The 25,401-nt window shown below is 43.7% G+C and overlaps 1 long non-coding RNA gene across 2 annotated transcripts; it reads right to left on the minus strand.

The window, feature by feature from the left end:
• Window positions 1–238: 238 nt before the first annotated feature.
• LOC116595339 lies at window positions 239–19,054 on the minus strand. Of its 2 annotated transcripts, XR_004287625.1 has the most exons (7): window positions 18,894–19,054; window positions 16,508–18,463; window positions 16,097–16,277; window positions 12,952–13,049; window positions 8,337–8,516; window positions 2,005–2,141; window positions 239–873 (listed from the first exon to the last, which is right to left on the minus strand). It is a non-coding gene; the product is annotated as an uncharacterized LOC116595339 (long non-coding RNA). The 2 variants fall into 2 exon arrangements; XR_004287626.1 differs by having other exon boundaries at window positions 8,337–8,488; window positions 16,097–18,463.
• Window positions 19,055–25,401: the final 6,347 nt, after the last annotated feature.

Raw genomic sequence — 25,401 nt, forward strand, 5'->3', positions numbered from 1 at the left:
ACCTCCTCGATATCGGCCACAGCAACTTCTTTCAAGATATGTCTCCAAAGGCAAAGGAAACAAAAGTGAAGATGAACTTTTGGGACTTCATCAAGATCAAAAGTTTCTGCACAGCAAAGGAAACAGTCAAGAAAACAAAGAGGCAACCCACAAAATGGGAGAAGATATTTGCAAATGACAGTACAGACAAAAGGTTGATATCCAGGATCTATAAAGAACTCCTCAAACTCAACACACACAAAACAGACAATCGTATTAAAAAATGATTTAATACAGAATGAATTTAAAGGTGTCCAATGAAAATGGACAGGAACAGACTTTTCCATGAAATCTCTGCTTTTCAAATTTCATTTGTATCAACTAGGATGGCTACACTATAGGCAAGAGAAGACTTGTCTTACAGGCACAGACAACGTAAGAGTTTCTTACATCAAATAAGAGTGAGCTGAGGTCTAACAGGGATCCAGGCTGGTTGACTCAACAGCTAGCAATGGTGTCAAGGACACATGTTCTTTCCTGCCTCTGCTCTGCCATGTTCTGTGGGCTGGAATTGTCCCCAGTTGGTTTCCCTTGTTGTTGCAAGTTGGCTCCCAGAATTCTGGATATTAAACCCAGACCTTTAACATCCAGTGTCCAGAAACACAAAGGGACCATGCCTTCATGTGACTCCTTAAGAATGAGGACAACTTTTCCTGGACCTCCAGAAATCATCTCTCTATGACTTCTTGGTCAGTCTGGGCCAGTGTCTCTCCCAAACCCCATCATGACCATGGCACCAGCCTGCTACCATCCACAGCCTAGACCATACCTGTGTCCCTCTGAGGAGGACAGAGTTGTCATCACCTTTGGGTCACATGCAAAAATGGTAAATACCTGAAAAAAATCAAGAGCCTGATCAGGAATTTATTTTAGTTATAGAGTTCTAGATTAGTTGTTTTTGAAAGCACAGAAGTTCAAGGTCCTGAATTAAGAGGGCCAGAATTTAAAATACTTTTTTAATTCATAAAATAGTTTCAAGGCCAGCAATTAAAGTGATTTCTTTTTCCAGATTGTGCTTCCATTCTAATCTTCTATTTCAAATGTATGATAATTTACTTTATTGACATTATATACACAGTTTTTGAGGGTCAGTATACTGTAGAGAATGAGAAGTACTTATGTTTGCATTGGAATGTACTCTGTTAGGGGACAATAGTACAGATGCACTTCAATGTCATGATTGGCCTGTGCTTTGAAAAGTTGATTTCTGGAGGGCCTGGGTGGCTCAGATGGTTAAGTGTCTGCCTTTGACTCAGGTCATGATCTTCTGGCCCTGGGATCAAGCCCTGTGTCAGGCTCCCTGCTCAGTAGGAATTCCACTTCTCCCTCTTCCTCTGCTTCTCCCCTCTGCCAGTGCGCTCTCTCTCTCTCTCTCTCCAATGAATAAATACAATCTTTTTTTTAAAAAAGTTGATTTCTTTTACTTCTTAGAAAGTATTAGAATGTTCTTTTTAATCTTTTCTTTAACCTATATATGGTATTGAGATTTCCATAAAGAATGTTAATTGGATTTTATATGTAACTGAAGAATACAATATAATTTAATATAATTCCCAAAACAGAAATTTAGTTTGGTGGACATTGAATATGGAAGAAAAAAGGTCAAATTTTGTGTCTGAACATATTTGAGAAGTAATCTGCAAAAAAAAGTCTTTTGCCTCCCCCAAAAAGGCCTATTTTAACTTTACTTGGGGAATATAAATTTATATGACAATTCTATGATGTTTATCCTGAAGTATGAGAGAATGTGGCCAGTTTTAGCCAACTCCCAAATAGAAATTAATCCAAATAGCATTTCTGGCAGTTTCCAAAATGGGAAAGCCAAGACTCATCTTACTGTGGGTTGGCCTGATGACCACGATAAGGCTGATAAGTCAAAATTCCATTTGGTTATGAAAGATGTTATTTGATCAGATTTTTCTAGAAACACAAAACTTAGATTTAAAGAAAAATCCCAACACCCACCTTCATGGCTGCCTGTCTTCTAGCTTTCTTCTTTTCTTTATATACATTTTTTGGGAGATGGGACTTCAACAGGAGACTTGCATCTTACTTCCGTTGCTGATCCTGCAATGTTCCAAGTACCTGCTTTACTGTTGTGCCTGTGGAAACATAATCATTGTTTATTAATTATAGCCTCTAACTCATATTAATGCTAAAATTTTTCATATCTAAGATATCCTTAGGAGCTGGCTTCTTTCCAACAAGTCCTTTGCTGTTGTGGGGAAGGACTGATTAAAGCTTTGAGGTATCACGCTGCTCCAGGTTTGCTCCAGCAGCCCTCAGATGTGGTGCCTGGCACGGCCACATCTGCATCTGAGAAGTGTCCAGAAGTGCGAGTCCTTGATGGTTCCATAACTACCTGTGGGGTCCAACAGCTGGTGTGCAGAAAAGCCTTGAGGGGACTCTGATGTCCACTCAAGCTTGACAGCCACTGGGTTGGCCATTCTCAATTCTTTCTCCCCTCAAAGATCTACCCTTCACTAATTGTAAAAATGAGTTTGTTGTAATGATGAGGGATTGAGGCATGGGCACAGGGGGGTGTTATTTAAGGTTTGGTGGGAAAACCATGGATTTCCCTGTTATAACCACAACATCCTGGGAGCAGCCAAGCCAGTACTCCAGATTCCTGGTCTCTGAGTTCTCCCGAGGTCAGAAGCCTGGACCATGGGATGGGTATAGGTTCTGCCATTCATGAAAAAAGACATTGTTGGAGTCCACTAGGCCAGGAGCTCAGCTAGGGTCATCACTGATGTGTCCCTACTTGGAAGTTGTCAGCCATGTCCACTGTAGTTTGGGATGAAGGAATTCTGTTCCTGTCAGCAGTAATCAGTATGTGTCTATTCATGTGGTGCCTCAACACCACACTAGGGTGTGAAGGCACTGAAAGCAGGAACAACTCCTGATCATGGGCAGGTGCCAGGGGGTGTGGGGACCACCAGACAGTGTGCAGTGCTCCAGCTGGAGCAAAGGGATCCTCCACAGGATCACAGAGCTGAGGACAGGAATTTACCTGTGACCCAGATATCCTGACCCTATGCTTATCCTGCCATTACAAGCATCACAGAATATGGAGAATGGAAACTGGTGTGAATGGAGATGCAGGAGAAGCTCACTTGCTTTTCATACCACAGGCAGTACCGGTACCCTGCAGCCTTCCCTGGCTTCCTTGGCAGAGGGTCAGTAGGGCTCTGCACTGGAAGCCCAGCACTGGAGGAAGGGAGATGGAGGACTGTGAGTCCGCAGTCTCCAAGAGGCAACAGTGTAGCTATGGAAACTGATGGGAATTTATGCAAAACTACACACCAACAGTTATCCTCTATAAAATCACATTGCCTCAAAAGCCCCTAATGCTCACCCATGACAGAGAGAGATTAAGCAAAGTTTTAAGCAACAAAATTGCCCTGGAGTTGAAGTGCAGAGGACTGGGATTATACCCTAGCTTCGTAGCTCATACCTGTTGGGCAGCTTTGGGCTAAGTTACCCATTTGTTCACGTAAGAATGGTTATCTCAACTTATTCCAGCTCCCTCACTAAGCAAGTGACATTCTTAGGTAAGGAAGTGCTTGTGGGCATTTATAGTAAGGCACAGAATGACTGGACCTATTTTCACCCGATTTCCACTTGAAGTTTCCTAAGATATCCTTGATAATTAAGAAAAAAAATTTCTAAATATCCAGAAGCAGAACCCCAAAACAGAAGCAACTTCTCGTGTCCACCGTAGTCCTGAAACTGTGTCTCTGCATTCTGAAGAACTGCTGCAAGCACTAAAATCACTGAGGGCAATTTTGGAGTCTCATTGCCTTATTTGACTTTCTTGGTGTAGCAACAATACTAGTGTCAAGCGACTGTTCCTCTCTACAGGGTTTTTGTGTTCTTTGTCCCTTCCACTACTGTTATGGAAGTAGACATGGAATGAATAATGCAGGCAGATACCATGCCAGGAAGTCTGTCTCCCTCGGCCATCCTCATACCTGCTCCCGTGCCAGACATCACAGAACTAGAAATTCACTCAACGGACTCTTGAAGAGGCTTTCTTTCCAGTGCCTCCCTGCAATGTGCACACCTTTGGGCAGCCTGTCACCGAGCTGCATGAGCACAGTGGCTGATTCATTAATGGGATGTGGCTAGTGGACCAGCGGAAACAAGTCCACCAGAGAGGGAAGCAGCTGCTCCGAACCTAGCCACCTGATTAAATTAATGTGTGAAGACATCCAAACAAACCCTAAAAGTGCATCTGACGAGCTTTCAAAGGGAACCTCCTGCTGCATGTCCCTGCCAATGCCAACCCATGACCTTCCTTTGCTAAAAGGACCCAGACTGAACAACAGTACAGCCCAACAGTCATTCAGACAGTTACTTGGCATAGATTACATGCCAGAGAGTGTCTGGTTACTGACAATCAAGAGATGGTTTGGGCCCACTTTCTTCTTCTGGACCAAGTGGGCAGGTCCTATCCTGCTCTGACCTGCTTGCCTCTTTCATGAGACAGAAATAAAGTAATTCAAAACCCTCACCTATAGAAAGGACCTAGGGCAATGGTGTCTGAGGCACACAGCAGACCATACGAAGGCATATACATGGAAGGAATTATTGGTCTTTTCTGCAAAGGCAAATTGAGCCACAGTGCTGCTCAGGGCATCCAGATTATTTTGAATTGCCTTTTTCTTCCCTGGATCCAAGCTCTGCACAGAGCTGTTCCAATGAGGCATGTAACAGCCCCTGTTAAGTGATCGATTGAGCCAACCTCTTTCTCCATCCCTTTCACAAATCAAATCCAGGCAGTTGGATTTTCCATGCTGCCTCGTAATATTAAAAATTGAAGGCAGATCTGCAAACACTCTGGAGACCGCAACCGGGACACTCCACAAAGGTCTCTCTGAGATGGAACCTGTCTCTCTCCATGTATAGATTTGAAGCGCCGTGCCACTGTCCAATGTTTTCTCCCCACACATGTTTTTTCAATAAACAGTTCATAGGAAACTGGACCCTCTTTGAAATGAGACACTGTGTTTAGCTTTGCTCTTGACAAGCCCTAATTCTGAAAAGCCATGCCAGGTTTCTAAATGCAGCATCAGCTCCAAACTGAAATTTGGGTCCTTAGAGTTTTCCAGGCTAATTGTGTCTCAGTTTGCATTGAGCTGGCTCCAACAGGGGCAAACCCTTGTAGGAGTTAGAAGTTGGAAACTGGTGCCACTGGCTACCTGCGCACATCCCTAACCCCCTTGCCATTCCAATGTGCGCCTGTGGCATCCCTCTGCAAGAAAATGCATGCCTTCATTCTGCCCCCCACCCATGGTGGGCTAGAAGTGCAGAAAAAATGCCCCCAAGAGCAGCCTTGGGCAACAAAGGACAGGACTTAGTGCAAAGTTCTGGAAACCCCAGTCCTAGTGGATACCCCAACTCCTTCAGGTATGGGAGCAGACATCAGGCCACTGTGCTATGCACTCCATGTTACCTGCTATAGCTGGCACAGACTGAGTGCCCATGATGCAAACCTGCTCATCACATGTTCTGTTAGCTCTTCCCTTCTCAGGCTCACTCTCCCCCTGCCCTGAAGATGCCCCAAACAAACAGACCCCCTTCCCTCAAATCCTTCTCCCAGGACTGCTTCTGAGGAGCCTAGTTTAAGATAGAACCTTAGGCTACATGCTCTTTTTTGAAAGTTCCTGTTGATGAAAAAGAAACAAAATTTGGGGGGAAAAAGTGAAGCAGCTGCTTGACTTTCTCTGTTAGGACACTGACACAAAGTCATTCAGGGCCGCCCTACCCTTAAATTACTGTCAATGACCCCAACCCTGAGCCTGGGGTGGAGGAGATGTGAACAGAGTCTGGAAGAGGGGGGCTGTGGGAATTTCCCTTTGATGATCACCTCCAGCTCCATTTGAAAACTGGCCCACAACCATTCACCAGCCATCAGCCCACTGGAATCCCAGTGCATGGCCACCAGACGTATGGGGGCAGGGCGACAGCCTGGATGGTTGGCCTGAGGATCACCATATTCAGGAGAAAACAAAGTCACACTGTCTGTGGGCTGCCCCCATGAGGCCATCATCACTGCCAGGACAAGACACCCGAGCCCCCTGGGGGCAGGGACAAGACCACCTTGTTTATCACAGGATCCCTGGGGCCACATGCAGAGAAGATGCCCCAAGCATGTCTGTGGTTGACACAAGACAACCAAGAAAAGGTAAGACCAAATTCACAACTGGATGGACTTGGCTGGCCAAGTTTAGGGAACTCACACAAATGGAGAAAAAAGAGAAGAGAGAAGCCAAGGGTGACAGCTCCCAGGTCCTGATCCCACAAGCCAGATGGAATGACACAAACTGAAACTGGCCTGAGTGTTACTGGATGTCACTGGTGGGTGATACCACACTGCATCTGAGGGATGACACAGGAAGCCTCAGTCTCATCAGGACTGAGGAAGCCGTAAGAAACTCTCTCCTGACAGCCTTCCGGGTGTGGGGCGGTGGATGGCGGTGGGGGTGACCTCATATTCAGGGAGGACCACAAGGTGTCCACCAACACTCAGATCTGCTGCATTTTCACTTTCGTGCAGCCGCAGTGGATAACTGCAAGGTTGCCTTTGTGAATATGAAGATTCCCCACACCCTGGAGTACTTATAAATGAATCATTTATGAACATAAGTCGGAGCATTCTGAGTTTTATTCTTCTCCACTGATATCTGAGCACCTACTGATGCCAGATGTTTTAGCAAACATCTTGGAGATACATTGTATTATTTAATTGAATCTTTACCAAACCTGTGAAATAAGACTTATCACCTTTTGCAGGTAAGGCAACAGATCTTGGTGGTTAGGGGATGGGTCGTGGTTGGGCAGCTGGTACGAAAGCCAGGGACTGTCAGAGGACCTGATTCCCAGGTTCGTTCCAACACTTTCCAACTTACACTTTGAAAAAAGCTCAATGAAATATTTTCATATTATACATTATTTTTAAAAGTGATCAGGACTATTACTTGTGATTTTATGAAAAAAGAAGACCAGTATGTCCTTGAGAAAGTCACTGGGCTCTATCTTGAGTCATAAAATCTTTCAATGGACCCCCTTTTACAAAAAGCATCAGAGCATCATTCATAGCCACTTCTGGTCACTGAATACCATGCACTATTTCTAATTTGTAATGACAACAGCAGCCTGATGACCTTGAAATCTCCAGATCTGATTACATGGATTCTTTGATAACCTAACTTAACTCTTGAACTAAATGAGAATAAGAAACAAAAATAATAATAAATCCCTTTCCTTCCTTGCCCCCTAGCTGTATTTCGCATCTCTCCTCCCCAAAGTCATATAAACACAAAAAGGAAGGAGTCCCACACTTAGCCTGTACTTCTGGGTCCACTGTGGTCACGGCTGGGAAAGGTCGTCCCTCCACTTCAGGAAGAGGCAGGGGGATGGTGACAGCTCTGTATTTGGTTCTTGTGAAAGGAATATGAGCAGTGGAGTAGAGCCTTGTATTAGATACAAATGAAAATGAATTTTTTCCTAACTTCCTCTTTAATGATTTAACTGTATACTTGAATGGATTATTTGTAGTTTAGTATTTGGAAAGTTAAACTCAGCTGTTCCCTAGTTCTGTTTTGCAAGGTTATAATTGAGAAGATTCCATTGCTTTTCAGGGAATCATCCTTGCTGAAACCCCATGTGGGCTGGCAACTCAGACGCTCTGTTCCTTTGGGGAGCAGGGCAGGACATTGAGCTCTGAGCCCCAGGGGCTGGAGGAGGCAGCCAGCAAGCTTGAAAACCAGCCCTTCCAAAGCAAAGTGATGTGATGCCCTAACAGAATTTTTGGCTAGACTATTAGAAAGATTACTAATATTTAGCATTTAGCAAGTGGATAAGAAATATTTACTCTCATACCATATTGGCAGAATCTTTCACTGCTAAAGGCATTTGGGGGAGCAATTTGTTAATATCTATTAAAATTTAAAATGCACATACCTTTTGATTCAGATTTCCATTGTGAGGTGTATATATTCTAGAAAAACCTGAAGATTGACAAAGGGTGGTAAATGTGACCCGGGAGATAATATAAAAATTTGGAAATAACCATCAACAAAGGAATAAAGAGGCCAAAGAACAGATTTTATGGAATACTATGCAGTTGCTCCACGTGCACCACAACAGAAGGAACTAAGATTCATTAAGTGAAAAATATAAGTGTATAAATGGTACATCTTACTGTCCTTCAAGCCAAATCAATGTGTGTGTCCTTCAAGCCAAATTATGTGTGTGATTGCAGGTTTGTGTGCACATGAAGGTAAACTCACCAAAGGGCGGAGAGCAGTTACCAATGGGAGTGTCAAGGAGGACAGTTGACCCAAGCAGAGTCGTTCCCTTGGGATTTGGAGACTGGGGGTCCTTGGGCAGCAGGACATGACCATATGCAAGCGTGGTTGCCGTTGACAGAGCTGTCTTCCTCCTGTCATGTGATTAGCAGAGAGATGAATCTGTGAAGCATAAAAACGGAAACTGAAACATGGGCTCCTGGGTGGCTCAGTCGTTTAAATGTCTGCCTTTGGCTCAGGTCATAATCCGAGAGTCCTGAGATCAAGTCCCACATCGGGGTCCCTGCTCAGTGGAGAGTCTGCTTCTCCCTCTCCCTCTGTCCCTCCCTCCTCTTATGCACTCTCTCTCTCTCAATAAATAAATAAAATTGTTAAAAAGAAAGAAGCAATGGGCACCTGGGTGGCTCAGTCATTAAGTTTGGCTCAGGTCTGACCTGAGTTTGGCTCAGGTCATGATCCCAGGGTCCTGGGATTAAGTCCCCCATCGGGCTCCCTGCTCAGCAGGAAGCCTGCTTCTCCCTGTCCCACTCCCCCTGCTTGTGCTCCTTCATTTCTGTCTCTCTCTCTCTCTCTCTCTCTCTGTCAAATAAATAAATAAATAAATAATCTTTTTTTTTAAAAAGAGAGAGAGAGAAAGAAAGAAAGCAAAAAAAAGCAAGCAAGCAAGAAAGGGAGGGAGGTATTATACCTCAGGAGAGGGAGGTATTATTTCATGGGCTCCAACAACTTTTCATCTGGCTGCTGCTCCATTCCAATGTGTAGCAATATTCCCACTTGGAAAGTCACTGCCCTGAGTATCTCCAGAAACCACGGGATAAGTTTCTTCCTCTGTGTGGGAAGATGCTCAATTCAATACAAGTTGTGCCTGGGACATGCCACCCATTTGCATTTTAAATGTGTTGGAGAGCTATTTCTATTGATAAAACTCTTGCAAATTATAGACTTAATGGTTATCCAGCAGACTACACCCTTCTTTCTTGATCTTTGCTTTTATCTTTTCCACCCATGGTACTTAATGGAGTGTTTGCTACTCAACTGACATTTAATAAAAGCTTTCGGTGAATGAATAAGTAGACATATTCAAATGAAGCAATGATGGACAAGTATAGCCATGGGTTTATTATATTCCAACAACATCATCCTGTTGAATAGAAGCAGGCCTAATTACTCAAAGTCAACTGTTTTCACCACAAAATAGAAATTCCATGTGCTATTACATTTTACAGTTTGTAAGGCATTTTTATATCTTTTGCCCACCTCTTGGTGGGGACAAGCTCTGAGGGAGGAGGGACTCTTACCAACACACCCAGTTAGGGACAGGTTCACCTCTCGAATCCAGCCCCCACGGTACCTTTGGCAATGTTCTCCTTTGTTAAAGAACAAATAAAGAATAGCATGTGCCATGTTGCAATTCAGCCCTATTTTGGCTGAGCACACTGAGGGGATGGGGCAGAATTCAACAACCCCAGAAGCCACACCTACCACATCCACTGTGACTCAAGAGACACCAAGTGTTGAAGTTGGCTCAGTTTGCCACCTCTCGGAACATTCAGTGTTGCCCAAGCCCTCTGGGACTCATATTCAAAACTGAAAAGGAAGAGGAAGCCTTCTCTCCACTTACAGTGAGAAAGAAACCATTTCTCAGGGTCATAAGATTCTATTTCAAGATCTTGCCAGAAACTTGGTTTATATAAACCTTTGTGATCAAAGTCAGGTTTTCCTGTTAAAGTTGCTAAATATGTCACAATAAAAGGCACATTTTAGCTCTGGATTGGGATGCTTTGAGGAAGAATTTCAATAGCTCTTTTCAAAGTTTGGATTCCCCCCAGCTGAGTAATAAACCCAAGTATTGCACTTGTGTCCTTTCTCTCCACTCCCTATCTCCGAGCATTTTCTGGCTGTTACATGTTGCACGTGTAATCAAGCAATGGGCTTCCCACACTTACATGCAATCACCTGGAGGCCTTGATACTTAAGTCTTTTGATAAAAGATTACTAGCATCTTTAGTAAGCGGTTATCATAACAATATTGAAATGGGAAATATACCTGTTCTCACACATTCTGCAATGAATGCTATACTTGACCCATAAACCTTAAAACTTTTATTAAGATTGAGAACTGACTGTTAGCCATTGGCACCCCTGACTCTTCACCCATTTTTCCCAGTTTTCTTTGGCTTCTTACTTCCTATTCTTACCAGGAGAGGACAGCCCCAAACTTTTTGGAATGACTTTAATATTTGGTTCCCATATATAAGAATCATTGTGCATCCTAGTTGGACTTGCCCCAACCTGTACCAGGAATGAGACCTGCATCTGGGGCAGCACCAGCTCACCCATGTGCCCTTCCCTTTCCAGGCCACGCCTGGTCCCACTGCCTTTGTCACAGCTTCTGTTTGCATTTCTATCATCACCCAGCTCCAGAACTTTCACAGTCCCTGGACATTTATTTGCCTCTCTGGTCACATACCGTTAACAAAGAAAGTAAGAAAATATAAGTAAGCATAGGTAAAGATCAACAAGTAAGTAAATACATACATACATATATGCATTTAGTTTTGCTGTCTCAGAATAAGGCAGGCACTGAAGAAATCCACATTAAATCAGTGGTGATGGTCAAATAATTAGAATGAACCTGAATGTCCATTCAATTCATTAGTACATTTGATCTGACCCTGTCTTTTTCTATGAGAGCTCTTTGTATTCTTTTTCTCCTTTTTATTATTAATTATTTTTATTAGCATATAATGTATTATTTGCCCCAGGGGTACAGATTTTTGAATCATTGGGCTTACACATTTCACAGCACTCACCATAGCACAAACCATCCCCAATGTCCATAACCCAACCACCCTCTCTACAATCCCTTCCCCTCAGCAACCCTCAGTTTGTTTTGTGGGATTAAGAGTTTCCTATGGCTTGTCTCCCTCCTGATCCCATCTTGTTTCATTTTTTTCCCTCCCGACCTCCCAAACCCCCCACTCTGCCTTTAAAATTCCTCATATCAGGGAGATGATATGATAATCATCTTTCTCTGATTGACTTATTTCGCTCAGCATAATACCCTCTAGTTCCATCCACGTCATTGCAAATGGCAAGATTTCATTTCTTTTTGATGGCTGCATAGTATTCCATTGTATATATGCATCACATCTTCTTTATCCATTCATCTCTTGGTGGACATCTAGGTTCTTTCCATAGTTTGGCTATTGTGGACATTGCTGCTATAAACATTTGGGTGCATGTGCCCTTTCAGACCACTACATTTGTATCTTTAGTGTAAATACCCAGAAGTGCAATTGCTGGGTTGTAGGGTAGCTCTATTTTCAACTTTTTGAGGAACCTCCATGCTGTTTCCCACGGTGTCTGTACCAGCTTTCCTTCCCATCAACAGTGTAGGAGGGTTCCCCTTTCTCTGCATCCTCACCAGCATCTGTCATTTCCTGACTTGTTAATTTTAACCATTCTGACTGGTATGAGGTGGCATCTCATTGTGGTTTTAATTTATATCTCCCTGATGCCGAGTGATGTGGAGCACTTTTTCATGTGTCTGTTGGCCATCTGGATATCTTCTTTGCAGAAATGTCTGTTCATGTCCTCTGTCCATTTATTGATTGGATTATTTGTTCTTTGGGTGTTGAGTTTGGATTATAGATTTATAGATTTTGGACACTAGTCCTTTATCTGATATGTCATTTGCATATATCTTCTCCCATTATGTCAGTTGTCTTTTGGTTTTGTTAACTGTTTCCTTTGCTGTGCAAAAGCTTTTGATCTCAATGAGGTTCTTAAAACAATGAGAAGGCAGTACAGAGATAGACAAGAACAGTGAAAGAGATTAGAGAATCCAGAACCAGACCCACCTGATTTATGACAAAGGGGCAACTGAAAGACAGTGGGGAAGGGTGTTTTTTTCACTAAAGGCTGCTGGATTGATTGGTCTACCACGTAGGAAAAAAAATTGATCTTGGCTCCTACTTCACCTTGTACATAGAAATCAGCAACAGATAGTTCATACACTGAAATGGGAATGGTAAAATGGTGAAGATTTTAGAAGAAAATGAAAATATTTTCATGACCACAGGTAGGAAGTTTTTAAAAATAGTTTATAAAAAGCAGTAACTTCAAAACAAAAGATTAATAAAATAAATGATCATAAAAATAAGAATGCCTCATCAAAACATGTCATTAAAGGAGTGAAAACGAAATACACAGATTCGGGAAGAAGTTTGCAATGCATATAAGAGATGTATTTTCAAAACCAATGAAGAACACTTTTGGAGTAAAGTGAAGAAAAATAATGCATAAGTGCCATTCAGTGGGCACACATTGTTTGGCACTGGGCTAAATACTTAACCTACCATAATCTAATTTAATCCCCATGAAAACACTAGATGATAGGTATCATTAATCCAGTGTTTCACAAGATAGGGGAGAGGGTTATGTTATTATAAGTGACCTCCTGAGCTCACATAGGTAAAAAAAATGACAGGATCAGGAGACAAACGCAACCCCCAACCTCTGTAAAACTCTCAACCAGTGCATTCAACTATCCATCTTTCTCTCCTCCTTCTGTTCCTTCCATCCATGTACTCACCCATCTATCCTTTCTTTTCTTTTCTTCTGTTCATCCATGGTAACATAAGGCCTTGACTGAAGTCCCAGTATTACATGCTGCTTTGACATTTGGCAAAACTGGGTGAGACAAAATTGAAAGATTGACAGAGTGTAAGGACAAGTCAGTCTTGGGCAGACGCTTTAACCCATGGATCCCTGCTTTCGGTCCCAGCTGCTGGAATATATCCACCTGTCTTCTCAGTTGTGTGAGTCCTCAATTTTGCACCTTGAGAAAATTGTGTTCCTTCTCATTATTCCCTTAATAAGGGCTCAACACGCAAACTTTGACTTTTCTGCTCCAAGCCCTTGAAAGTTTAGAAGGAAAACTCTCAAGAGGAAATAGGTCACGACACTCAAAATGATGAACTTGAAAACTCTGATGAATTGGTCAAGTTTACAAGTCCTCTAATTCTATGGCAGACTCCGATAATTGTCATCAGTTTAGAGGAAGGAAGGGTTTCAGTGATCATGTAGTCCAGGTTTGTCAGCCCTAAATGTACAGGAGAGGAAAATTCTGGGACCAGGTGTCATGCTGTTTATAAAGTTCCCCAGGTGATTCTAACATGGAGGCAGGGTTAAGAACATGGAAGTATTCCAAACTTCCCAGACTATAGGGCAAGCTAAGAGGCCTCAAGGATCCCAGCAAAGTGTAGATAAGTGGGCCACAGTCATCTAAGAAGAAACTCATGGTAAATTAACCAGGTCAGCATTTTCACTAGTCTAAGAATTCCATAGCCCTACTATAAGAGAGCAATCAAGTACACCAATGAAATCCATCTTCTTGATTTGCATCTTCTTAAGAGGCTGCTTGACTACCACTTGCCCAAAACAGTCCATAAATTTCTAGGATAAATTTATGCCAAATCTAAGTATTCAGCAACAAAGTCATGGAGAAAGCATGAGTCATGTGAAAGAAATTCAACTCTATCGTACTCCACTGAGGACAGGGCACAGGGAAGGAGAATATTCATTGTTTTGTTTTGTTTTACCTCTCCTTGGTCTACCAAAAAAAAAAAAAAAAAAAAATCAGCACGGCTTACAACCAGGATACACACACACATTTACACACAATACATTAGGAAAGACGATGTGATGAAATGGAAATAGAGATAATGAATCAAGAACAGGAAAACATTTTAAAGGACAAAAATGCATATGCAGAGACATTGAATGAATAAAGAAACATTATTTATGGATGCCTTAGACTGAAGAAACATAATACCTAAATATTTATTAAAGGGGTTTAATTAAACAAATTATGAAAGGTCAGTGAGATAAAAAATGAGGTGACTCTCTTTGTGATGATAAGGAGAAATTTCCAAGACAAGCTGAAACAAATAGAAGTTCAGACTGGAGCACAGAGCTTGCTACCACGTCCAGAAGAGGTAATGCCAGGAGCAGACACTGCCTCTGGGGGTGGTTTCAGGATGGGCAGGGACAGGAGGGAGTTGACATTCATAATAGACCTTTTTGGTCTACTGGAATCTTTTGTACTATATACATTCCTTTTTCCCAAATAAAAAAAATCACCCTAAAACTATTATTTAAAAGAAATACATAATTTTTAGAGAAATAGAAATTCAAACCTAAGGAAAGGAAAAAAAAACTAACTAACTTAGAACCATGAAGCCCTAAACACAATTTAATTAATTTATTTTATTTTATTTTATTTTTGTTGGATAATAATTCTTTAAATCTTTTTTCAAATTCGTATTTAAATTCTAGTTAGTGAACATACAGTGGAATATTGGTTTCAGGAGTAGAATTCAATGATTCATCACTTATGTACAACACCCAGTGCTCATCACAACAAGTGCCCTCCTTAATGCCCATCACCCATCTAGCCCATCCCCCCACCTCCCTTCATCAACCTTCAGTTAAGAGTCTTTTATGTTGTGTTTTTTTTGAAGAGTTTCTTACGGTCTGTTTCCCTTCTCTCTCTCTCTCTCTCTTTTTTTTTTTTCCCATCCCATATGTTCATCTGTTTGTTTCTTAAATTTCACATATGCATGAAATCATATGGTATTTGTCTTTCTCTTACTGACATTTCATTTAGCATAATATATTCTAGCACTATCCATGTCATCACAAATGGCAAGATTTCACTCTTTTTGATGGCTGAAAAATATTACATACTATTCAGCCATCAAAAAGATACATATATATGTATATGTGTGTGTGTGTGTATATATATATATATATATATATATATATATATATATATATATATATACACCAACCACAACTTTTCATCCATTCATTAGTTGATGGACATTTGGGCTCTCTCCATAGTTTGGCTACTGTTAATAGTGCTGCCATAATCATCAGGGCTGAACACAATATTTTAAAGCTGTCTCCTGATCTGTGACAAAAGGAAGGGAAGAGGTGAACTTACAAAAAGCCACCTGAACATTAAGGAATAACTTTCCCAGCCTGGGTCTGGATTGCTCAGACAAGGCTAGAAACTGTCAGATTGTGTGGGCAGCAACCATTCTCCCCAGAACAGCCAGAACCCATGACCCTGGTGTGACCTCCTACTTAGGACAGTCTCTTTCAAACCAAGAGCCTGAGTCTTCATGGTGTCAATCTCTGATCACAGCATGGCTGACCCAGACACATTCTCTTAAGACAAGGCCACCACACAGCCCCATCCAGGTGTCCCATCTCCCCATCCAGGTGTCCTACCTCCTTCTATACTTTACTGCATGATGAAGAGACTGTCTCACCTTTTGTGCTGGTCACATGCTGTGGTGCCGACTACAGTTAACACTAACTTGATGCAGGAGCCCTTCCCTAGAGAGAAAATACTGTCTGCATTTTCAGTGCTGGAAATTTTAGGCGGAATAACACTTTGAAAGACTCAACTATAGAATCTTCCAGCAGCGACCCATTAAATCATACCATATAAACAGACTCCTGAATCTCCATCTTGGGTCCATTCTGTACACACATAAGTGTCATGCTAATTTGGAAGACTGGAAGATATTGATTTCTGTATTTTCCTCTGGTGCCTCTCCCTTTTACTTTCCCCACTTAAGCTGATAGACAAGCCCCATGCTTCCTTATATTGGGGGAGATTTGTGGTAGGGAAAAAGAAGAATTTGTCTTCAAAAGACTTCAGTTACCTAATTTTGCTTGCCCAAGGCCTAAGCAGGTCAGATGTTGCATTCAGTGCTGGGGAGATGAGAGAAGAGCAGTGGAGACTCTGTCCCAGGCTGGCCAGGAGGGCGAAGGGAAGTGCTGGCCTCAGTTGAAAGGCTGGCAAAGCCCAGCAGGGGTTACCCAGGAAAGTGTGGGATCAGAGAGCTGTGTGTGAGGAGTTTGGAGATCCAAACGCTGAGCTTAGGAATGACAGAGGTTAGCCACCCCTGCCCCAGCTGCCCCTTCCCCCTACAAGCTCTCCAAGAAGCTGTGAGGGGAGACCCCCACCCCAGTAATGCCAGGATGGTGTTTCACATGTATTTTGTTGGGGGCAGGGGTTCTGAGTCAGAATGGCATGATTTGAAGGGCTAGAGATAATTTTATTTCTTGCATACCTGAGTATGTGGGCTGCAAATCCTGCCAGCAACTCATAACTTCCCAAGCACTGTTCCAGAACAAGTCTGATAACCTCTTGTACACTGACGCTGACTAAGTAGAATTAAACAGAAAGAGAGAGAGAGAGAGAGAGAGAGAGAGAGATTTTGAAAGTGAGTCCTCTTCTCCTCATGGCATATTTTCACCATGAAAAAGGCAGAAATGGGACAAGTCCACATTCCTCCTGAACCCTCTTTCCTGCTATTGTTCAGCGGCTGCTCCCTTTCTCCATTGCATTTTCTTTTGTTTTTGAAAATAGGAGAGGCTCCAAAGCAGAGTTGAAAAAGACTCCACAAGAGGGTCCCTGCCTCACCTGCCCTGTGTCCTCCTCCTTGGCGTGGACCCAGGTTTGGAGAATGAAGGACAGTGTGCTTTCTGGCCTGCCACCAATGTGTTTGACCTGCAGGGATCACATCAATCCTCGTGGAAGAAACCCTGGGTCTTCCAAATACAGCCAGCTGTCTGAGGAAGCCGAGAACACACCGGGGGGCCTTGTGAAGTACACCTCCACCAAGAGGAAAATGCACATTTCCCAGTGGCGAGAACTGATAAGCCGGTGGCTCTCACGGCTCACAAGGAAGGAGCTGGATAGGGTCACAGAGAGTGACATTCAGGGAACAGAGAGGTCCTACTCACAACGCTGGACTATTCTCAAGAGAAACCATAAAGAGAGGTCCTACTCACAATGCTGGACTGTTCTCAAGAGAAATCATAAAGCGCCTCAAGACGGCAGCTGCAGATAAGGTCATGTGGTCTCACTGTCATCCCATCTTTGCAGGAGTGTTGTGACAAAAAGCAGACCTGCTGAGAAAGGCAGAGATTAAATACCAACTGCATCCCTCACAAAAGAAAATAGAAACTTTGCTGTCAGCTCCAAAAATGACTGTACAGAAGTGAACACTGTCCTATGCTGGATGCTGGTGGGAGTGGGGATGGAGAAGGGAGGTAGCTTTGGGAACACATACCTCTCTGTATGTCTGCCTTCCAGGCTAATGGGGTTAAAGGCCACCATTTTTCACTTTCCCTGATTAGGCGCTGTAGCTGGGAGCACTCCCTGCCCCCACAACCCAGCCTCTGCAGAACTAACATGTGGAACCCATGGGACAGGCAGCTAAGAACGGAGCAGGGAGCACTTGCTCCCACGGCCCTGGCCACACGCACCCACCATGCAGCCTCTATCAAGGCATGGGGTGGACAAGTAATCACACCCTGGGGGCAGAAGGCCATCTAAAAACTTGTCTTGTTTGGTAGCACATAGTTTTTTGTTTTTGTTTTTGTTTTTCCCTAAGTAATTGCCGAATAATTTCTTGTAAAACATGAATTGAGGTCAAGTTGTAGAATCTAACAGAATGGGGCCCATATTCCCCACATACCCACAATCATGTGGGACTAAAGAGCAGCTCCCTTTCTAGATAGGGACAAGCTCCCCAGTTGGCCATAGTCCCCAACACTCCCTATTGCACCACTACTTTGGCCCATGTTGCTCTCTTACATTTGCCTGGTCTCTAGGTTTTTGGAGCTGTGACCTCTGGGAGGATAAAGTCAAAAGACCTTTTAAGGCCAGTCTTTGCTATGACCTGGTTGGATGCCTCTTCTGGCATTCATGTAACCACTCTGAACTTTAGGTTCCTTATCTCCAAAATAAGTCATGATATCTTCTACTGGTACCTCGTAAAGAAGGGGTGAGACTAACTGGAATGGTGCTTGAATTTTTTTTTTTTTAATTACAAGTAGAATATAAATCTGGAAGAGTGGGCCAGCCACCTTCCTTTACCTCCTATTAGATGTTCCTGCAGGTCAGCTGAACAAGAGTCTTTTCTCCCAATAAAATGCTATCATATTCGTCCATGTCTGTACACAGAGTGGCTTGGAACATACCCAGTTGGGCAAGACAAAGCTCCAGTCTTTGGGAGACGCTGGAACGGAAAGAAGAACAAGGAAATAGCTCATTTGTATCCTTGTTACCACCCTTCCTCCAACCCCTCCCTCATGGGCCTTCATGCCAATTACCTCTGCTTAGAGAATGAAATGTCATCACTTAAAGCTCTCAAGTATCAAAGCTGTAATTTCCTTTGCTGTTTGGGTTTATAGACTATGATCCTCTTTTTTAAAAAATATTTCTTTATTCGTTTTTAGATAGAGAGAGTGCGAACAGGGGGAAGGGCAAAGGGAGAGGGGAGAGAGAGAAGCAGTCTCCCCACAGAGCACAGAGCCAGATGCAGGGCTTCATCTCATGACGCTGAGATCACGACCTGAGACAAACCTAGAGTCAGACACTGAACCACCCAAGCATCCCTAGATGACGACCCTATTATGTTGGACTCCTTAAAGGCTATCCGTACATACCAGGATTCTGAAGAATCTTTGCAAAATTTGTTTTCTCAAAGGAAAATGTGGAGCCTCTCATTGAGAGGATTCTGAATTTCTCAGCCGGGGTGAAGACGCTCCCTTGGTGCCTGGGGCTGGCAGGATCTGTCCCCGCCCCAGCTGTCTGCCTTCCACCCTCATGCCACATAAACATCGTTGGTCTAACCCGGCCATTTGATCACCGCAAGATAAACACTGTGAGAAATGAATGTGTAGCAACCCTTCCCCCAATTCTCATCCTGGTCCAGGGGAAAAAGGTCAACAGAAGTAGGAGCAAGTTGATAGCTGATTATGTTGGTTCAGCTGACACCGTTAGAGAAGGCAGTAGGTTCAATAGTGAAGGGGGATGTCTCAAGTGGGGAGAGGCTTGGCCTCTTGGTGCTCTGAGGAGGAGAAGGTCAGCTACTCCATTTTAAACCTACTCCGGAGCTTCTTTGGCCATCTCAAACATAGAGAACATGCGAGAAACATACTAGCATGATCTCTAGCAATAGACACACTAGCATATGTACTCAATACCCATACCAATGCTGGGTCAGGCATTCAGATACATTCCTAGGCCAGATTTAAGCTCTAGCTGTCCCCTGACACCCAGAAAAAGTTCCTTCAGCCTTCCCTTCCCTGATCTGTGGGAAGTCCTCAACCAGGCTCTGCAAATTTCTGTGAACCAGTGTTCTCTCAAGCACTTCTACTTGGGGGCATTATTTTCCAGTCCTCACTGTTTTCATATTTGGTCTCCATGTCATTGCTCCTTGGGGAAACTCAAGCCTACACATTAATTTCATCAACACACACATGCACACGCACACATTTATGTCAAGGAGGGGACACTTCAACACATGTTTTGGGCATAAAAGGACTTGCACGGAGAACTACAAACAACATCAGCTGGTTGTGCTCTTCCCATCCTTTCAATCCGCTGCACAACCTGCTGTCCATGTTCCTGATACCTCTTTCGTACTTTGGGGGCTTCTTTCTTTTCCTTTCTTTCTTTCTTTCTTCCTTCCTTCCTTCATTCCTTCCTTCCTTCCTTCCCTCTTTCCTTTCCTTTTCTTCTTCTTCTTCTTCTTCTTCTTCTTTTTTTTTTTTTTAGGATTTTTTTATTGGACAGAGAGAGACCTAGAGAAAGAGGGAACACAAGCCAGAGAGTGGGAGAGGGAGAAGCAGGCTTCCTGCTCAGCAGGGAACCCCACAAGAGCTGGTTCCCAGGACCCTGGGATCATGACCTGAGCTGAAGGCAGACACTTAACGACTGAGCCACCCTGGTGCCCTGTTTCTTTTCTAGTGCAAAGCAGGTTAAGCTAAACACTGGCACGGTGGTCCTGGCCAGCCCATTCCCTCCCCTTTTGTCCTCAGGAGCCCACCAAGACATTTTCTTATAACAAAAGTAATTCCCTCCCCATGAAGAATTATGGTTTAGGCTCTTAGAATGGTGTTTCATGTCACCACTGTCCATAGTGGAGACCCTCCTTTCCACCTCTTAATCCTATTCTTTTGAGTGGCTGCTAGTTTTTCTAAATTTTGGCTTTCAGAACTGAGAAAGACATGAAATGACTATTTTATCCTAGAAATGAAAAATGGAGTCTTTTTCTTCTACCCATGGGCACTGCCAGGTGTCTCTCTAAAACATAAAACCAAGAAGCAGACTATGTAAATCTCTCCCAAACATGGGTCAACTTGTGCTATTAAAGTGGGACATGACTGGGTGGCTCAGTTGGTTAAGGGTATGACTCTTGTTTTTGGCCCATGTCCTGAGCTCAGGGTCCTGAAATTGAGCCCGCTGTTGGGCTCTGTGATCAGCAGAGAGTCTGCTGGAGACTCTCTCGCTCCTTCTCCCTCTCCCTCTGCCCCTCTCTCTGCTCCTGCATTCTGTCTCTCTCAAATAAAATAAGCAACTCATTTCAAATATATACAAATAAATAAAATATATCACATATCTATGGTTTATATCTTCGTTTTGGTCCTCCCAAACAGGCCCTAAGACAAGGACTTGGATCCAAGTAGTTTATTAGGGAAGTGATCCTGAGAGATTGGGGAAGTAAGATGAGAAGGAGGAAAGGCTGTTCAAAAGGTAGGCTCAAGGCAGTGACCTCTGGAAGCTATGGAGTCCAATCCTTGCTGACCCGAGAGCCTGTGCAGGCAGACATGGCTTAGAGTTGTCCAGGGAAGGGCAAGCACAGAAAGCATCAACCCAGCACAAGCTGGTTGGCAAGTGGCCTTAGCTGTGGACCTAGGGAATACGGGCTGGACACCAACTCCCTCTGCTACAGAGAACTAAGGTGATTTCTTTTCCCAGTATAATTAGCAGAGTGCCTATCACATACATACTGTACATATTATTACTTTATTCGAGTCCTCCAGAAAATCTATGCGGTTAGTGTTCTCCCTGTTTGAGAAGAAGATGCCTGGAGGGTCAGGCATTTAAGCACCATGCCATGGCTATGCAGCTGATTCTCGAACAGGAACAGGGTTCGACTCTTACACCTGATTCTGGAGGACAGAGTCTTGAGAAATGGCCATCACAAATTCCCTCCTAATAAGTACACACAGTGACATTCATCAAGATATGTATGGTGTCCACCACCACCCTAAATCTGTGCTGGCCCATCACTACTTTGACCAACACTATGTGGCAGGGTTAACACCATCTCAGTCCTGGGATGAAGGCCTACGTGGTTCACAGCCTCCCATTTCTCTCATGAAGTCAGACACCGGGAAGAACGTGGGCCACCCTGAAACCGCCATTCTGTGAGGAAGCTCCAGTTAGCTTCATGGAGAGAGGCAGTCACGTAAACAGAGTTCCTCGGCCCTCCAGCCCAGCCCAGAGGCCAGAGGAACATACCACATGAGTGCCTTCTGGCAGTGCTGTGAGGAACAGAACCACCCGGCTGAGCCAAGTCAGCCCACAGCACTGTGGAAAGCAACAAACCATCCCTGTTTTAAGCCACAACATTTTGGCATGGTCTATTCACTGAATAATGTCATTTTCTTTTCCACAGCCACAGTCTATTTGTATGTACCTTGGATAAGTGGAATCATTTTTAAGATAAAAAACAATTAAATAAAAAGGGTTTGAGAGGAAAATCTTAAGATTTCTCTCAGGCATCATGTAATGTTGAAGCCATTCCTGGGGAATGATTTCCCTGTCGCTATGGAACGGGCGGTGATGCACAAGCAGGTTGCAAATGGGAGCACAGCAGGATGTGTAGGCTTAAGGCCTGACCCTGTTCTGAGCCCAGCCTGGTTCATCAGTGTGCCCATGTGCCTTGGATTTGCCTCGCTCTGTCTCCACGAACATATCTAGATACATCAGCTTCTTCCTAGAAATGATTTGGGTTCTCCAAATTAGGAAAATAACAGAATACTAAAAGAACAAATAGTTCTCTAGTTTAGAACATATTTGACTGTCTACTCTGTGCCCATTGCCAGGGACCGAGGAGTGAACAAGTAAACAAGGTTTTTACCATCACAGAGACAGGGAGAGGGTCAGTAAACACATAATTACATAACTAACAATCTAGCACTGAGTTATTCTAATTAAATAGGATAAAATGTCAGTCCAGTCCAGCCTGGGAAGAAGAAGAAATCTTCTCAGACTAAGAAATACTTACACGGATGCTTAGCAAATCAATAGGAACTGGCAGGTAGAAGGTGGACACTGGGAGCCATGGATGTGAAGTCAGGACAGTGTCAGGTGAGGAAGCAGTGTGTACACAGGCCCTGTGGCAGGAAAGTGCTGACTTGGTTAGATAAAACTGACGGTTATCAGTAAGACCAAAACAGGGCTAGCAAGAAATCAAGAGATAAAAAATAAGGCTTAGGAGGTAGGTAAGGTCTTACAGGTTAACGTGAAGGTTAGGATAATATTCTCAGAACCATGGAGAACCCTGAGGGCTCTGAGTTCAGGAATGGCATTTTCCAATCTGTTTTAAAAGAGGATGGAGCTAGAGTATCAATATTACCCCCTGGATATTTTGGTTCAGTTTTCAACTATCATTCCTCTGAAGTTATAGTAAATAAAATACACACACACACACACACACACACACACACACACACACATTATTTCTTATGTATTTATGTATGTATGTGTTTATTTTTAAAAATACTGCTTGGTTTGCATCCATTATTAACCCTTGTTTCCGGGGCTCTCACCAAGGCTTGAACGGAAGAGAAACGAGGTATAGGCACTTTGACGGTCTCTGCCCCCAACTGCCACATGGGGGCAGCACTTCACTATGGTCATTACTGCAGGGTCAACCAGAGCACTGCGGATGCTGCTGAAGGGGCAGATCCTGAAATGCCAGGGAGACTTGGTCTTCGAGAAGACCACAGCCACTCTGCGACACACTTTATCACTCAGGCCTCCAGGATGTGCTCTAGTCCTCGTTCCTGTCTCTGACATAGTCCACCCCAAGATGACCCCTCCGGAATCTTCATTTTGGCTCTCTCCTCAGGCCTCAGAGGTGTGAGACTGCTCCCAACAAAGGCTTATGCTCCAGGGCCTGGGCTGATCCCGGTGCTCCAGCCAGTGGCTCTTGAAAAGAGAGGCCTGACGCTCACCCACCTCATCGGTCCCACGGCAGCACCCCAAGACCCTTTGGGACCCTGCTAAGGCCCCGGGGGCCCACTGCACTACTTCAAAGGAACTGAGATGTCTGCAAAGTGTCTTGTTCACAATGCTACAGACAAAGAAGAAACGATGGCAGATGCCAGGCTCGTACCCAGAATGCACATTTGTGTTAAATCTCTGTAACAAGGGCGCCTGGGTGGCTCAGTGGGTTAAAGCCTCTGCTTTCGGCTCAGGTCATGGTCCCAGGGTCCTGGGATCGAGCCCCGTGTCGGGCTCTCTGCTCAGCGGAGAGCCTGCTTTCTCCTCTCTCTCTGCCTGCCTCTCTACCTGCTTGTGATCTCTATCAAATAAATAAATAAAATCTTTAAAAAATAAATAAAAATAAATAAATAAGTCTCTGTAACAAGGTCAGAAGCACAACTTCAACAATACCAACTTTCTAAATGAAAAACAAACAAACAACAACAAAAACATAGGTACGCACATACAAAATGTCTTGGTCCAAGTCACAGAGCAAGTCAAAGTCACCATTGGGATCTGACTCAGCAACTCCCCATAAAGGCTGTGCTTTCCCCCTCTACCATGTGGTGGCAGAAACCCAAGGAGTGTTGGCTACATCACAACACCCACCCCCAGCCGCCCACCCTCACCCGCTCTGTTTAGTGAGGTAGCAGGCTTCAAGAGTAGTTTAATGTGGTTCAGCTGCTAAAAAACTGTCTTTTGAAAAAACAATTCGTGGGGTGCCTGGCTGGCTCATTCGGTAGAATGTCGACTCTTAATCTCAGGGTGGTAAATTCGAGCCCCATTCTGGGTGTAGAGATTACATTAAAAAAATAAAGTAAAATCTTAGGGGCGCCTGGGTGGCTCAGTCGGTTCAGCGTCTGCCTTCAGCTCAGGTCATGATCTCAGGGCCCTGGGATTGAGCCCCACATCAGGCTCCCTGCTCAGTGTGGAGCCTGCTTCTCCTTCTCCCTCTGCTGCTCTGCCTGCTTGTGCTCTCTCACTCTCTCTGTCAAATAAATAAATTAATTAAATATTTATAAATAAATAAATAAAACCTTAAAATAATTAATAATAATTCAGGAGGAATTTAGTTTCACAAAGAAGACAGTCTCCTATAATCAATGATGCCTGAACATTTTTTGTCTAAAAGTACGCTGTGTTCTTCCGTAGCTCAGTTCTGAAGAAGCTGAGCGTCTCTTCCATTCCCTGTTGCTTTAGTATCTACCTGTTCATCAAGGGCCTGCCTTTAATAAGGACTTTATTCCAAACATTGTATTTTTTGCTTCTCTGATTTCCATTTTTTTATAGTTTCCATTTCTTTACCAAAAAATGTCTCTTTTCCATCGCTATAAGCGTGTTTTCTCTTACCTCACTGGGAATAGTTAAGTCAGTTGCTTTAAAATCCTAAGGATTTGAATATCTGGGTCATCTCCAGAGTGGTTTGTGGTGTTGTCATTCTCCTGGTTTCTTAATATATTGAGTGATTGGGGATTCTGTTCTGGCGCTGGGACCATACACTTTGGAGTCAATTTTTTTTTTAAGAAGAGTGCTAATATTCATTTGTTTTTGCAAGAAAGTCGGGCTCTAACTGAAAACCCACTTTCCTGGATAAGAGAACAATTCTATGCTCAGGATCCTAACCCACAGCAGGGCTACTTGACCTTGTGGTTGAGGCAGAGCCATGCACAGGATACCGGAGCCCCGACCCACACTCTCCCTCTCCGGCAGCTGCAGTCACCCTGAACAGTGACCCAAGCTCCTCAAACCAGTAAAGGGACAAATCATCTGTTGGAGGTTTAGCCTCCCAGAATGAAACAGACTGGGGTCTGCCCTTGGCCAGAAGCCCAAACAGTATCATGTCATTCCCTTCTTTCAAGTACCGATTCCCCCCTGGAACTTTCTGCAGACCCC

This window comes from Mustela erminea, chromosome 7 (assembly GCF_009829155.1).
Source record: "Mustela erminea isolate mMusErm1 chromosome 7, mMusErm1.Pri, whole genome shotgun sequence".
NCBI classification, from domain to species: Eukaryota; Metazoa; Chordata; class Mammalia; order Carnivora; family Mustelidae; genus Mustela; species Mustela erminea.